The 15,171-nt window shown below is 50.0% G+C and overlaps 1 pseudogene; it reads right to left on the bottom strand.

Annotated features, from left to right (window-relative positions):
- Window positions 1–5,875: 5,875 nt before the first annotated feature.
- On the bottom strand, window positions 5,876–14,557 carry LOC106002706 (annotated as a pseudogene).
- Window positions 14,558–15,171: the final 614 nt, after the last annotated feature.

Genomic DNA, 15,171 nt, shown 5'->3' on the forward strand with positions numbered 1-15,171 from the left:
TGATAAGAGTGCTAGCCTTGACCAAAAGAAACTCAAGAACATGCCCAGACTCTGAGTTCAAGCACCAAGACTGGCAAAAAAGTCAACCTGGTGAGACATATTCTTCTGGTACTCATAGGAGGACCAAGGTTAGAGGTAAGAGGTAGGGTAGAGGACAGTTGCTAGTGGTTCACCCCAGTAATCTTAGCTACTCAGGAGGCTGAGATCTGAGGATCACAATTGCAAGCAGGAAAGTCTATATGAGACACTTTTCTGCAATTAAACACCCAAAAATCAGAAGTAGAGCTGTGGTTCAAGTAATAGAGTGCTAGCCTTGAGCACAAAACCTCAGGGATAGCGTCCAGGCCATTAATTCAAACCCTAGGACTGGCACAAACACACACACACACACACACACACACACACCCCAAGCCAGAGCATTTGCCAGTCAGCCTGCACAAGTTCCAACTCTAGCAACTCAATAATAAGAAAAAGAGAGAGAAGGGAAGGAAAGACTTGCTCCTGGAGGTGATATAACCAGTGCCAAAATTCCAGTGAAGTTCTAAGATGTGGAACACTATAGAGAGCTGCAGGCAGAAGGTACAACAATGCACAAAGTTTCCTGAGGTGTGATGTAGAATAGGTGGTGTGGGTGGAATGAAGGTTCTGTGGCTTCAGACATATCGGGCAGGACATTCAAGGCTGGGTCAAGGTTTGTACTTGAGTCACAGGGTGGGCAGAGGATGGAGTTCCCAGAATGAGGCCCAGGGGGGAGATTAGCTTGGCTTTTCACCATGGACTCCAGCCATTTCCTGTGGCTGGAAGCCTATTTTTCACAGCTCCTGACCCTCAGACCTCCTTTACATGGAGGAGTCAGGGCAAAAGCAGGGAAGAACACTTGCTTAAGAAAAGTTTCTAGCCCAATGCCAGTGGAGGCTCAACCCCTACAAATCCTAGCTACTGAAAAGACTGAGATCAGAAGTCGTGGGTCAAAGCCAGCTCAGGGGAGGAAAGTTAGTGAGACTCTCCTTGCCAATGGACTACCAAAAGCCAGAAATGGAGCTGTGGCTCAAGTGGTAGATGCCAACCTTGAGGTAAAAATTAAAGAGACTGGAGCCCAGACCCTAAGTTCAAGCCCCAGTGCTGGCACATAAAAAAATAAAGAAAAGCTTTCAGGAGTTCCTAGTCCACTGTGGTGAAAGTCCAAATCAGTTGGGTGCTGGTGGCTCATGCCTATGCTCCTAGCTTCTCAGGAGGCTGAGATCTGAGGATCATGGCTCAAATGCAGCCAGGGCAGGAAAGTCCGGGAGACTCTGATCTCCAATGAACCACAGGAAAACTGGAAGTGGTACTGTGGCTCAAGTGGTAAGCTGAAGAGCTGAAGGGACAGTGCCCAGTCCAAGAGTTCAAGCTACAACTGACCTGCTTGAACCTCACTCTGTGGCTCTAGGCAGGGTGATTTCCAGTGGGCCACTAAGGGTCTACCAATATCTAGGAGTCCTACAAGTCTTGAAAGCAGCCTCTATCGAAGCCGTTGCCTACAGAGTGGGTCAAAGTATCAGAGAAAGGTCTAGCCTTGGGGCACAGAGGTCATCGGCCAGGTCTCAGAATGGCATCTGTCATGGGTGCAGTGTGGATCTGAGCAGTAAATCAATATTTCAGACCAGGTTTCTGGGCCAGGAGTGGCAAGAGCTGCAAGATGGCACAACATGTAATCCCTACTCACGGGGGCAAATTTGTCAGGCACAACTTGGGTGGGTGTTGAATTGGGCTCATGAAAGACTTGTAGGCTCAGGAATCCACAGCTGGCTGGCTGCTGCTTTTAGCAGTGGCTATCCCAAGAGTCCCAGGGCTCAGAGCCCTGCTTTGCTCACCAATGTTCAGTGGCAGATGAAGGTCTGCAATCATGCACCGAGTATAAACGAGCATCCATCATGTTCTTCCCTTGGTCCTGTACCCTATGCATGGATGGAAGTGCAGGTTCCATGGGACTTACTGCCATCGCTCGGACCCCTCAGCCCAAGAAGGAGTTGGGGTGAAATAACATATGTGTCGAGAGTTTACTATGACTGTGCCCCTGGACTGCCCCCAATTCTAGCTCAGCTCATCATTACTAATTTCCTCTGTTTGTGTATGTGTGAGTGAGTGTGTGTGGGTGTTTGTGTGTGTATGTGTGTGTTCATGGGCACATCTTGGTACTAGGGCTTGAACTCAGGACCCGGGCTCTTTTCCATTCAAGGCTAGCAACTCTACCTCTTGAGCCACAGCTTTTCTTCCAGCTTTCAGGTTGTTATTGGGAAAGGAGAGTCTCACACACTTTAGAAAAGTGAGCTGGTGAAAAGAAATGTACTCATTATCTTGCCCATGTAATTGTAACCTCTCTGTACAGTATTATCATGCACACAAAAAAAGATCCTACTGATACTAAAAAAAAAGAAAAGAAAGAAAGAAAGAAAAGTGAGCTGGGCTGCCTCTGAATGCCAATCCTTAGATCTCAGTCTTCTGAGGAGCTAGTAATATGGGAGCATGAGCTATTAACATCTGGCCACACTTTCCTTCTTGGCTAAGACAGTGCACCTCTCTCCCAGCCTAGCACCCATCTACAGCTAACCTTCCTTCCTCTCCCCCTACTCCTCCAGACTTCAGAGGAACCGTACCCTTTCCTGAGGACATAGACATTGGATGCTTGACAGGTTTGAGCTTTATGTTCTCCACACAGTCAAGGGCTACTGGGAGCTGATGTGGAGATCAGAGATCTAGGCCAGGGCAAGGAGACAGCTGTTAGAACAGAAGACAGTAATGAAGAGACATCCTTAAAGCTGGATGCCAGTGGCTCATGCCTATATTCCTAGCTACTCAAGGCTGACACAGGAGGATCAATCAATATTCAAAGCTAGCCTGGGCAGACTCTTATCTCCAATGAATCACCAAAAAGCTGGGAAGCAGAGTTACTGTAGTTCAAGTGGTAGAGCACAAATCACCAAAAAGCTGGGAAGCAGAGCTACTGCAGTTCAAGTGGTAGAGCACGAGCCTTGTGCAAACAAGCTAAAGGATACCACCTAGGCTCTGAGTTCAAGCCCTGGTAAACACACACACACACACACACACACACACACACACTAACATCCTTAGCAGGTGCCCATTGGTCATACCAGCAATCCTAGCTACTCAAGAGGCTGAGCTCTTAAGATGGCAGCTTGAAGCCAGCCCAGGCAGGAAATTTCGTGAAACTCTTATCTCCAATAAACTACTAAAAAAGATGAAAAGTGAGTTGTGGTTGAAGTGGTAGAGTGTTAGATTTGAGCAAAGGAAGCTCAGTGCCTAGGCCCTGAGTTCCAGCTCTAAGAGTTTTTTTTTAAATATACCTTTTGTCCCCTTTCCCACTCCCTCAGGCCATAAATCCAGATGTTGATGATCCTAGATCTCACTTCCACTCCTGCTACTTCTACAGCACCACCACGTCACCTCTTTCTCGCCAACTCAGGGTTAAGAAGTGAATTTATGCAAGGAGGACATACCCAGGTCAAGGCTAATGCTCCAGAACATTGAGGTATTGGCCATACCAGTCTCTCCTCCCCCAATTGCCTGGCCCTGTAATGTAAAGTCTGTGCTTCTGTATTCTGGGCATCCAGAATTCTCTAGAAGGATTTGAGAGGCCCAGCTGTGGCTGGAAGATAGCCTTGCCGGTGATAAAGTACGTTGACATTTCCTAGACACCAACACACACTTCCAAGCAACCTTGGCCTCACCTCCAATGTAACCCAGATTCCTCCTTGCTAGGGCAGCCTTCAGTTAACTATCAAGCTGGAGTGGGCCAGAATCACCAGCAACTTCCTTCCCCCACTCCACTTACAGCCTGCTGAGAGGGACATGCAGACAGAGGTCTAGCTGAGGAAAAGGGCAGGACGTCCCATGTCCTAGTTCCCCACCCAGAGACAGGCAAGACTCTATTGCAGCTGGCCCGGCTGACCCAGAATCCCCTGCAGGAGGCCAAAGATTTGGACAGCTGGACTTGGGCCCCAAAGAAAAGCTTGAACTCAGGTCTCTGGCAATTTAAGACTCATTGTAGACCTTGATAGGAGGCTAAAGGCAAGGTCGGTTTGGGGGAGGGGCACGATCCGAGGTCAGAAAGAGGCAGAAAGGCACCCAGGAAGGGGACAGAAAAAGATGAGGGAAACACACACACACACACACACAAATATGGCACTGGTGCCTCACACCTGTCATCCTAGCTACTCAGGACGCTGAGGTCAAAGCCAGCCAGCACAGAAATGTCTCTGAGGCTCTTATCTCCAATGAACCACCAAATAGCCAGAAAAAGAGCTGCAGCTCAAGTGTTAGAGCACTAGCTTTGAGCACAGAAGCATAAGAACTTCACCTAGACCCTGAATTCAAGGCCCAGGTCTTCTACATCCAAACACACAGACACAGACACACAGACAAAAGACACATGAACACACAGACACACACACTGGTAGCCCAAAGCCTCAGCAGTCCCTGAGCACCCTGAATATTCCACCCCAGAGATGATGGCACTACCATCATCAGGCCAACTGTAGACAAAACTCAGAGCCTCTCACATGTCTGGAAAGGTTCACAACACATCATAGCATTTCTACTGTACATACTATTATGCAGAAAATTGACCTACCTTTTGTTTGGTTGTAGGTTATGGGGTTTGAACTTTGGGCCTGCCAGCAGGCGCTCAGCTCTTCAGATGAAAGTGTGCGCTCTACTAGTGGCACCACAGCACACATCCAATTTTCTGGTGGTTCATTGGAGATAAAGTCTCACAGACTTTCCTGCCCAAGCTGGCTTTGAACCGTGATCCTCAGATCTCAGCCTCCTGAGTAGCTAGGATGACAGTTATGAGCCATTGTCAGTGCCCAGCTACACCCATCTTTTTTTTTCTTCAGCTCTTTTCTTTCTTTCTTTTTTTATTGTGAAAATACTGTACAGAGGGGTTACAATTACATGGGCAAGATAAGGAGTACGTTTCTTATCAAGCATTGTAGCCTCCTCAGCAGCCACTTTCTTATAGCAAGGGAAAACCCAACTCATCAAAACACAAAACACATGTAACCCTACACTTCAGAATTGGTCACCAGCATCCAAAACAATTCTTCCATGGATGGAGAGCATATAATTGACACTACCATCCCACCCCTTCTCCCATTCACCCACTCCCTGCCTGGACAAGCCACAACATCTGGAGTTTTTGGTAAGGCACCACCCACCCTGCTATGGCTTCACACTGGGGTAAACCTAGGGAGTTATTTGAAATGTCTGTACTGTGAGGCCAGCATCTGGTCTCACAACCACAGCAACCCTACTACTTCAGTATCTCTTGCAAGCAAGGAAAAGGGTGTGTTTCTTTCTTGTTTGGTTTTTTGTTTCTGTTTTTTTTGAGGGGCTTGAACTCAGGGCTTGTGTACTGTCCCTGATGTCTAATTTTCCTCAAGGCCAGTGCTCTACCACTTGAGCCACAGTGCAACTTCTGGTTGGAGATTGGAGATGAGGCTCTGGAGGGAATTTCCTTCCCTGGGCTGGGAAATGAGATCCTCTGGATCTCAGCCTCCCGAGTGGCCAGGATGACAGGTGTTGGATGACAGGCATGAGCCATCGGCTCATGGCTTAAGGTGTCTAGTCCTTCAGAATTTCCACCTAGTCCCCCTCTAGAAGCTAGCACCTAGACACCCCTCTACCTCCCTCAGGGACAGCAAAACGAGGCTAGAATCTGGGTGGAGCCATGGGGATTAAAGGGACCCCTCCACATCACTAGCCCTCTCTAAGCTCCAATCTGCCTCCTCCAGATTGCCTGGTCTTCCAGGGCAGATCAGACACACAAGGAGTTCTGGGGCCTGCCCTATGTCCCCCTGCCCCACCCAACCGATACCTGAGGACTTCTGGGGCCAGCTGCTCCATATCCTGGTGGAAGACTTTGGGAGGGTTGGTGATAAGTGGGCCCAGGAGTGCCCAGGGAGAAGGACTGTCCAGCTCCCCTCTGTCAAAGGAGACACAAAGCATGGATGGATCTACTGAGAGCTTCAGCGCATAGCCATCCACCTGTCACAAAGGTCACTGGGAGAACTGTTTCATGGTGACAGCCCTGAGGCCTGACCTCATGGCCCGGCACTGTCCCTGACTTGCTTTGTCTCCAGGGAGTGCTCTTTCACCTGAGCCACCGTGCCACTTCCAGCTTTTTCTGTGTATGCAGAACCTAGGAATCGAACCCATGCTTTCCTGTGTGCTAGGCGAGCCCTCCTCCTCTAAGACAAAATCCCAGCCCTATATAGCTGTTCTTCTGTGACCCCTCAGGCTTATCTTGCGACAGTCTCGCATATCTATAACAAGTCTCTCACCGGCAGCCCTGGCTGGAAAGGAATACGCTCTATAATGTTGTCCATCATCTGCAGTACCTTTGCTCTCTGTGCTTCCTTCAGATCCTCCTTGTTAAGCAAGACCCCCTTTACAAGTGCTGTCTCCATGAAACCTTTCTAATCACCTTGGCAAAACTGGAGCCTCTCCACTTTGCAAGCTGCCAGCTTTGTCAGGCTCTGCTTTCCAGCCAGTGTGGGTTGAGAATGCACGAAGGGGAAGGCTTGGATTCCACCATCAGATTTGTGAAGGCCCTGATACACCACCCAGGGGCAGGTGTTGTATCACACTCTGTGAAAGGGGGCTGGAGGCGTGGGCAATCTGTGTGCAACAAGACAGGGCCATTTCTTTGTGTGGGCTTGAACTGAGGATCTGGGAGCTGTCTCTCTGAGTTTCATTGTTCAAGGCTGGTGTTCTAACACTTGAGCCACAGTCCCATTTCTGGCTTTTTGGTGGTTCCAGGGAGAGTAGAGTCTCATGGGTTTTCCAGCTTATGGCTGGCTTCAAACTGTGATCCTCAGATCTCATCCTCCTGAGTAGCCAGGATGACAGACATGAGCCTGAACCCCAGGTGACGGGCACCAAAGGCTTTTTTTTTTTTGCTCCTGTTTATCTCCTGTCAACTAGCAAGCCCAATTTAAAATAACCAGTTACAGGGGATCAAATTCCTCTCTTAGGTCAGTTAATCCAAGGAGATAAAGTGTCTTTGGAAAATGCTAGTCTGAGTTGGCTTAGGGGTGTTTGTGTGTTTGTGTATGTGTATGTGTGTGAGTGTTGGGGATACCTACCCTCATCTCTGTGATGCCTCCTCCTCCCAGCAAGGAAAGCATCAAGGATCTTGACCCCAAGGGAGGTGGATGGGGGAGGGTACCTAAGGTCACATCCAAGGGGATGATCTGAATTCTGTCCTGCAACCTAAGCCTGGACAGATAAAGGAGAGAAGGAGAGGTTTAGGGGAACATGAAAGGGAGCCCCTTACCTTTGGCTACATGTACCAATGAGAAAACTGAATACATCTTTCTTGGTAGTCAGCTAAAAGGTGTACACTGTTCATTTATTTCATGATTGTGTTAGTCCTAGGGCTTGGATTCAGGGCCTGAGTGTTATCCCTTAGCTTCTTTTGTTCAAGGCTGAGGCTCTACCAGTTGAGCCACAACACCACACCTGACTTTTTTGTATGTGGTTTTGGGGAGGGAGGTGGTTTATGGGAGATAAGATTCTCATGGACTTTCCTGCCCAGGCTGCTCTGAGTCACAACCATCAGACCTCAGCCTCCCAAAGAGCCAGGATGATGGGTGGGAGCAATAAGCTCCGAACCGCCACCATCCATTTATAATCCCTTAGGCCAAGGGCCCGGCCATCCACACTACACCTCCTTTTTGGGAGTGGGAAGCAGACATGAGTGGGTTTGATACTTCAACAGCCTACCTATCTTTGAGCATTGTTCTGGGTCAGTCTGATGGAGGCTTTGTCCTTATCCACAGCAATGACTTGGCTCTGTCACAAGAACAAATGTCCTCTGGGAGGAATCAGGTCTGGGGTCTTTCCTCTGAACCCCGCCACCCTAACTAAAATGACACTCCCCAGCAAAGGGTAGTACACACAGAGTGTTTTTATTGTCTTATAGCCAGGGTCTTGTCAGATAGTTGGGGTATAGGTCAGTGGCTCTGGATTGTGCTGGGCAGGGGGACCAGGCAACACCTTCTCATCCACTTTCCTTCAACTGTGTAGCAGAGGGACGTGGGGAAGGACTCATGGGATGGACAATGAATTACCATCACTATCTAGCCAGGGCACAGATGGGCTTACCTCATGAAGCTGGTTCAACAGGCTGAGCAAAACAGCTCCTGAATCACAGCCCACCTCCAGACTGAGAGGGCCACCTTGGGTTCCAGCCACATGGGGATGCTGGGCCACCTCCTCCAGCACTCATTCAACCAATTCCTGAGAGAGAGAAAGAGGGGGAGAGAGAGAGACAGAGAGAGCGAGAGAGACAGAGGGCTAGAATTACACTTAAGCCAGATGCCTGTGGCTCAGACCTATAATCCTACCTACACAGGAGGCTTAGATGTGAAGATCTTGGGTCATAGCTGGCTCGGGAAGAATGTCTGTGAAACTCTTATCCTCAAAGAACCAACAGAAAATGGGAAATGATACTGTGGCTCATGTGGTAGAGTGCTAGCCTTGATCTGAGGAGCTCAGGGACAGCATCCAGATCCAGAATTCAAGCCCCACAAATGACAAGAAGTGGACTTCCCACCACAAGAAGTGGACTGAATAACACCCACTGTCCTAGGAAGCATGGCAGAGAAATCAGACCAAGATTCCTGTCAGCTGGGGATCATGAGTAGGTCACCTGGCTTCTCCATGACTCATTTTCCCCAGCTGGAAAAATGAATAGAGTGAAGGAACCCTTCCTCATGGGGATAGGGTAATGATGAAAGACAGCCACGTTTTGTTTCATATTCCCACACCTGTTGCATGATTAATAACAGACCCCATCTGAGCCCTTTCCTGGCAACTTCCTGTCATATGATCACAGAATTGTCGAGAACTGTATCTGATACCTGCTCCCTCTGTGCCTGGCCCTCTGTATTAGACCCTTATTTACTCACAACTGTCCCTTGAAGAGAGTGAGGTTCGATGGTTGACATCTAACCCAGAGTTCACCTGTGGTCAAGAATCGGCTGCCATGAACTAAGAGTTTGTGACAATCTGTCTAATACGATGACTGAGCTGGGTGATAAATGTCTACACCCCACCCTCACACACATACATACAAACACACCTCCAACATCCTTTGCAGGCAAATATGTTTTACTTTCTTTCTTTTTGTTGGTTGTGGGGCTTGAACTCTGTGCCTGAGTGCTAGCGCTGAGCTCTTCAGCTCAAGTCCAGCACTCTGCTACTTGAGCCACAGCACCACTTCCGGTTTTCTGGTGCTTTATTGGAGAGAAGACTCTGAGGGTCTTTCCTGCCCAGGCAGGCTTTTACTGGCGATCCTAAGATTCAGCTCCTGAGTACTTAGGATGACAGCCATGAGCCACTGGCACCCAGCCAAAGAGGCTTTTGTATGCCTGTCATCCTATCCCCTCAGGAGACTGAGATCTGAGGACTGCAGTTGAATGCCACCCTTGGCAGCAAAGTCATTGAGAACTCTTATCTCCAATTAAACACCCAAAACCATTGCAAGTGGAGCTGTGGCTCAAATGGTAGAGTGCTAGCTTTGAGCATAAAACAAGGGATGGGACCCAGGCCCTAGTTTTAAACTTTTTCTAGCATAAACCCACCCAAGAAAGGGAAGCAGGTGAGCACACGGGAGCTCAAAGCTCACACATAATACTCAAGACTCACAGAATAGACTACATCCTGCTCTGAGTCTCTAGATTCTATGTCCTAGGTCATGGCAGGCTGAGATGGGACTGACCATGCACCAAGTCAGAACATTCAAGTACAATCTCATACTGAGGATCCCGTGACCTCATCAAGGACTCAAGATCTCTCACTCTACTGCCTTGACACAGGGCAGTCAGGTGAGATCCAGTTATCCAACCAAAGGATATAGGAATGAATGAATTTCTCAGCGAAGCGATGCAGACTGTAGGGTTCTAGGTCCCTCTCTTTCAGGAAGGAGAAAAGGCTGATCTATCTCTGGAATGATCCTGGGTTGTAAGTATCCTCAAAGAAACAACCCTGCTCAGGGCACATTGCCTCTGGTGTTCCCACCAGCCTCGACCTTCAGTCTGCCCTCTCTAAATCCCACATCTGCCATCTAGACTAAAGGCTGAGCCAGCAAGGAGACCAACCTCTACCTCGGAGAATGGCAATCACAGGGCCCTAGAGTCCCCTAGAGGAAGTCTCAGAGCAACATGGGTCTGACTCCCGCCCTCATTCCCTGGCTGTCCTGTTCCAGGGGCATGCTTACCTCTGCCTCTGGTTGAGGAATGAACACGGGGTGTCATCTTCAGATTGAGCCAGCAAAAGTCCCAGTCCCCAAGCTGCACAGGCATCCTGCAGAGGACAACAGTGAGGTCATCCACGGTGAACCCAGAGTGCCAGGACTTTTAATAGCCATGTAGCTGGCTCAAAGGCTCTATCACTGATGGTCTAGGTTGTCAGGTGAGGTCATGGCTTCAATGGCCTGACACACCTGATCTGGGATCGTCCTCCCTCTTCATCTTCCTGCTTATTCCTTGCCACCCCCCTCTGGACACTCCCTCACCCTATCCTCCCTAGCCTTTGGACACTTTCTTCTTATCTGACCAGAAAATAAACTCAGTGAGACAGGGGAGACTCAAACTCGGTGACACACTCTGAGCCCTAGGTTCTACCCCAGGCTATTTCCCTCTACATTAAGCAACCACTCAGATCCTGGATGTCATGAAGTTGCTGAGGGGACAGTGGCTTGGTCCTACATACTGGCTTTAGGCTCTGAAACTGTCCCCACAGAGATTGTGAATGGTTGACTCCCTTGATCCAGGAGCTCCAAACCAAGGCCTGCATGATCCCTTCTTCCTTCCTTTCCTCCTTTTCTCCCTCCATCCTTCCCTCCTCTCTTTCTCTGTCCTCTCTTTGTGTCACTCCTGGGCCTTAAAACCAGAGAATGGGTGCTATCCCTGAGCCTTTTTACTCAAGGCCAACAGTCTATGGCTTGAGCCACTCATCCACTTCTGGCATTTTCTTTTTGGTAGTTAGTTGGAGATAAGAGTCTTATAGGCTTTCCTGCTTGAGCCTTAAGCCTCAATCCTCCCATCTTAGTCACCTAAGTAGCTAGGATGATGGGAGTGAAGCAATGGTATCCAGCTCAAACCAAGATTTCTTCATGTGCTGTGGAACCAGCACTGGAACCTTTCATCATGTATGACCCGCCCCCTCCCCCCCCCCCCGGGGCTTGGCACACACTGTAATGGTTTGTTGGATAAATAAATGAGCATCTGTCTATGACAATACTACAGAAAAGTCCCATTCAATTTAGGGAAGCATCCTGGGTAGGGCAAAGCCTGATGTAGCTCTCCCACAGTTCTCCCTCCTCCCTCTTCCCACCCTCCTGGTGCCACCGCACTTAACTGTTTTGTTTCCAAGGACATGAGCCATGATGTCCTCACTGGATTCCTGGGCCTTTCGGATGCCTATCTTCTCAAAGATCTCTGTCCAGCCACTGACCAGCTCTGTGGCACTCCATTCCCCACTCAGGTGTGAACAAGGTTGCTGTGAGGTGAACACCAGGCTCAAGGGGCCTCCTCTCCACTCCCTGGGGAAGACAGGATGGTCCACTATATCCGGCCCCCAAGTTTCATGTTGCAGAGAAAGGATCCTTGAGGCATCCCAGGTCTCTGAATCTCCCAGATTCCAATGCAGGTGCTGGGGATTGTCTCTGCTCACAGCTGACAAGCTGCAGATGGCAAGGTCACAATCTCTGCTCCCCACGACATCCTAAACTGTGGTGGTCACCCCAGAGAGAGCTGGAGGAGAATCAGCAGCTGCTGGAGAAAGGCAGTCAAGGCACGATGTTCGTAGCAGGAACCCATCTGGCTTGGGAACTCTGCCTGTGCCGCTTTGAAAGTCATTGTTTGGTGGCTGAAATGGTCCATCTAATTTGACCCAGAATCCCATGCGTTAGTAGAAATTACCAGCTTCAAGAAAAATCCCTGGAAAAGCTGGCATTTCACTTGTCCTAATCAAACTTAATGGGTTCCAAAATCAGTAGTCCCCTTTTCCTTCCAGACAGCCTACAGCAGGTTACAGAAAATTGCATTCAGAGAGCCTTAGCTAACTGCCATGTCCTGATCCCAAGCAGGCTCCAGCAGGGGGAACACACTTGCCTACCATTGCCCAGCTGGAAACAGCCCAGGAGGGACACAGAATGGAGTCTTCAGGACTACCCACCAGTGCACTAACCTGGGAGGAAATCCATGACAACATTGGCGGCCCGGAGCCCCCTGCTCAGATGCCCATGGACACCATCAATGCCCTGGGTTAGATTCCCCTCTCATCCTCGGTCGTGATAAACCATCTGCCATATCACACCTTTCATCACTTCCCAGATCCTCCTAGCTTCCCAGCCCCTGCCCTACACCCCCATCTCATTCCCTAATTATGTTTGGCAGACACATTCTCAACTTTGAATTAGCTACAACTATACACATGAGAGCAGACTGTCTGGCTGGAAGAGTGCAGCTGTGGTCACAGTAGCCTCTGGCTAAAGACAGAAGGGCAGGTGTCCACTCTGGTCTGCGGTTCACACAGACCTCCTAGGGGAGACCCAGGCAGGCCCAGCAGTTACTGTGGGCTGCAGGAAAGGGGAAGAAAGTGGTGGGAAGGAAGATCTAATGAAACCTTTTCTAAAGGAACCATGACACTGTGAAAGAGAAAACAAAAATTGTGGCTGGGCTCATACTGGGCTTTAATGAAAAAAGAACAACAAATACACACATGCACACAAATAAAATGCTTTTGCTCAGGCTAGGAAGGTGGCTCAGTGGTACAGTGCTTTTTTTGCATGCACGAGGCCCTAGGTTCGCTTCCTCAGCACCACATAAGCAAAAAGAAAGAAGTCGGAAGTGGCGCTGTGGCTCAAGTAGTTGAGTGCTAGCCTTGAGCTGAAGAGCTGAGGGACAGTGCACAGGCCCAGAGTTCAGACCCCACAACTGGACCCCCCTCCCAAAAAATGCTTTTGGTCTTTTTAGACATGCTGACTGTACAATGAGAAAGATGATCTCTCTCTCTCTGTCTTTCTCTGTCTGTAATACACACCTAAACACACAGACTCAGAGCAGTGCCTCTTCTGCATTTGTTGGTTTCTCATCTAGGCAATGTACCAGCTCAAGCACAGGGGTTCCCTTGTCAGAACCAGGGGCAACCACCCAAGGGGAACAATGCTCTTATAATGCAGAACCACCCTGCCTCCCCCTTTCTCCAGGGCCAGACCCTTCCCCTTGGGAACAACCAGCCTTGACTCCCCAGTCACCAAAACCCTAGGCTAGAATTCTGGGTGAAGGAGTCCCGAGACATGTGGCTCCTCAGAGCCTGGACAGAAAACAAAGCAGGGGGTCATGGTGCCTCCAGAGAAGTGTCTGACCTGGGGTGGGGGCGTTGTTGGGAACTTTGATGAGGTCCTAAAGGCTATATACATGGTTGGACTCCCTACTTCCAGCCTACATACTTCTGGGAGACTTGGCAGATTCTTGGGGAGGACTAGGAGACCAGATGGACTGGGAGCACTAGCAGAAGCTGGCAGAGCTGGGAAATGTGATCACCCAGTCAGAACTATTATTGACAACTGGGGTTGGGAGTACAGGCCAGTTGTATGTGTATCAGAGGGGGTGTGTTCTTCTCCCAAATACCCACCTTCTATCTGACCCCAGTGCCCTCACCTCTCTAGTGGGCTCTTCTGGGAAGGTCCTCAGGTGAAAGGGTGACTGAGCACAGAAGACAAGGGCTCACACAGCAAGGGGGGCCTATCTTCTGTATCCAACACCCCCCTCCCCAGCAAAAAGGAAAAGGCCTAAGAAGGCATGTGGGGGTGCTGCTCCCCACCTCTGACTAAAGGTACTAGGTTCCCACCAGGGAGAGAAAGGATGCAGATGCAAGGCTGTGTGGCTCCCACTGCTCCAGGCTAGGGGCTATGTGGTGCCCCCTCTTCACCTATCACTGAAGCTCCCTTTTCCTGGAACACTGGCCACTAAAGATGATGGTGGGATCCCCGGGTGGACACCCACCTCCACCCCCCACCCCTGGGGTGCATTTGTTGCAGAGCCAGGGCAGACTGTGGAGCATGGGGATGGTGCAGGCATGATGGGAAAGGGGAGTCAAGCATCGGGGTTCCGGCTCTGCGGGTGTGAGAGGGTAGAATGGGGAGGTTCAGGTGGTGGGGTCATGGGGTGCTGGCCCGCAGGGCGGCCACTCACGTGTACTGCTGGAAGAAGCTGTAGGCTGAAATCGGTTGTGCACCCGGCATCTGAGGACCCAGGGCGGGGACCAAGTCAGCACCACAAGCATGCCAGGGGTGCCCCATCTCTGCCAGGTGACTGCAAGAGGCTCTGTGGTTCAGAGCCAGCAGCACCATATTTGAAAAGCAGTGCTGCTGAGAGGGGGCAGGGGCGTCTGCGGGCGCATTGTGGGGCTGTGCACAGCCTCTGCTCCTTCTCTGCTCCTCCTCCCCTGTGTGGGCTGCCGCTGCTGCCTCCACCTCAGCAGCCATAGCCACCTAGCTGCCACATGCTCTGCACTTCTGGCCAGGACCCACACTATGGTCAGAGCAGCCGCCAGCCACTGAAGCTGGTTCCACTGTGTTAGGTTTTTTAAAAAGAGGTAGCCGAGTAAGAACTGCACCAAGCACATGGTATTCAGGTAAGGGGTAGGTTTATTCAGTAGACCTGCTGGGACCAGGCAAGGTTGGCATTCCACGCAGCTGGCAAAAGAAAAAGAGGGACGTTTGGCCCCAGATTAGGCCTTATATAGGATAGGGGGAGGGGAAGGGTGTGTCCAGGTAAAGGGAGGTGGTATCAGGTGGGAGAAAGGTGTGGCCACATCACGGTAAGATGTGACCTCACCTCTTCCAGGTGTCCCAGTTGCCTAGATAAGACAGGTACTGGGTGAGGTCTGTTCACAGTCCAGGAATGGACCTTACACACTGGTGTTTGTGTAGTAAGAAGACCCCCTACTCAGGCAGGCAAGCCTAACTAGTCATCTGGAGTGACAGAGCCCACCGCAACAAAGTTATTATTAAAGAAGCAACTTTATTGAGAAGGTTCCTACACTGACAGGCCAGGGTTGCAGCACAGGCTCTGAGATAATACTGCAACCCCAAGCAGC

The sequence above is a fragment of the Dipodomys ordii genome, unplaced genomic scaffold (genome assembly GCF_000151885.1).
Source record: "Dipodomys ordii isolate 6190 unplaced genomic scaffold, Dord_2.0 Scaffold1000000345, whole genome shotgun sequence".
NCBI classification, from domain to species: domain Eukaryota; kingdom Metazoa; phylum Chordata; class Mammalia; order Rodentia; family Heteromyidae; genus Dipodomys; species Dipodomys ordii.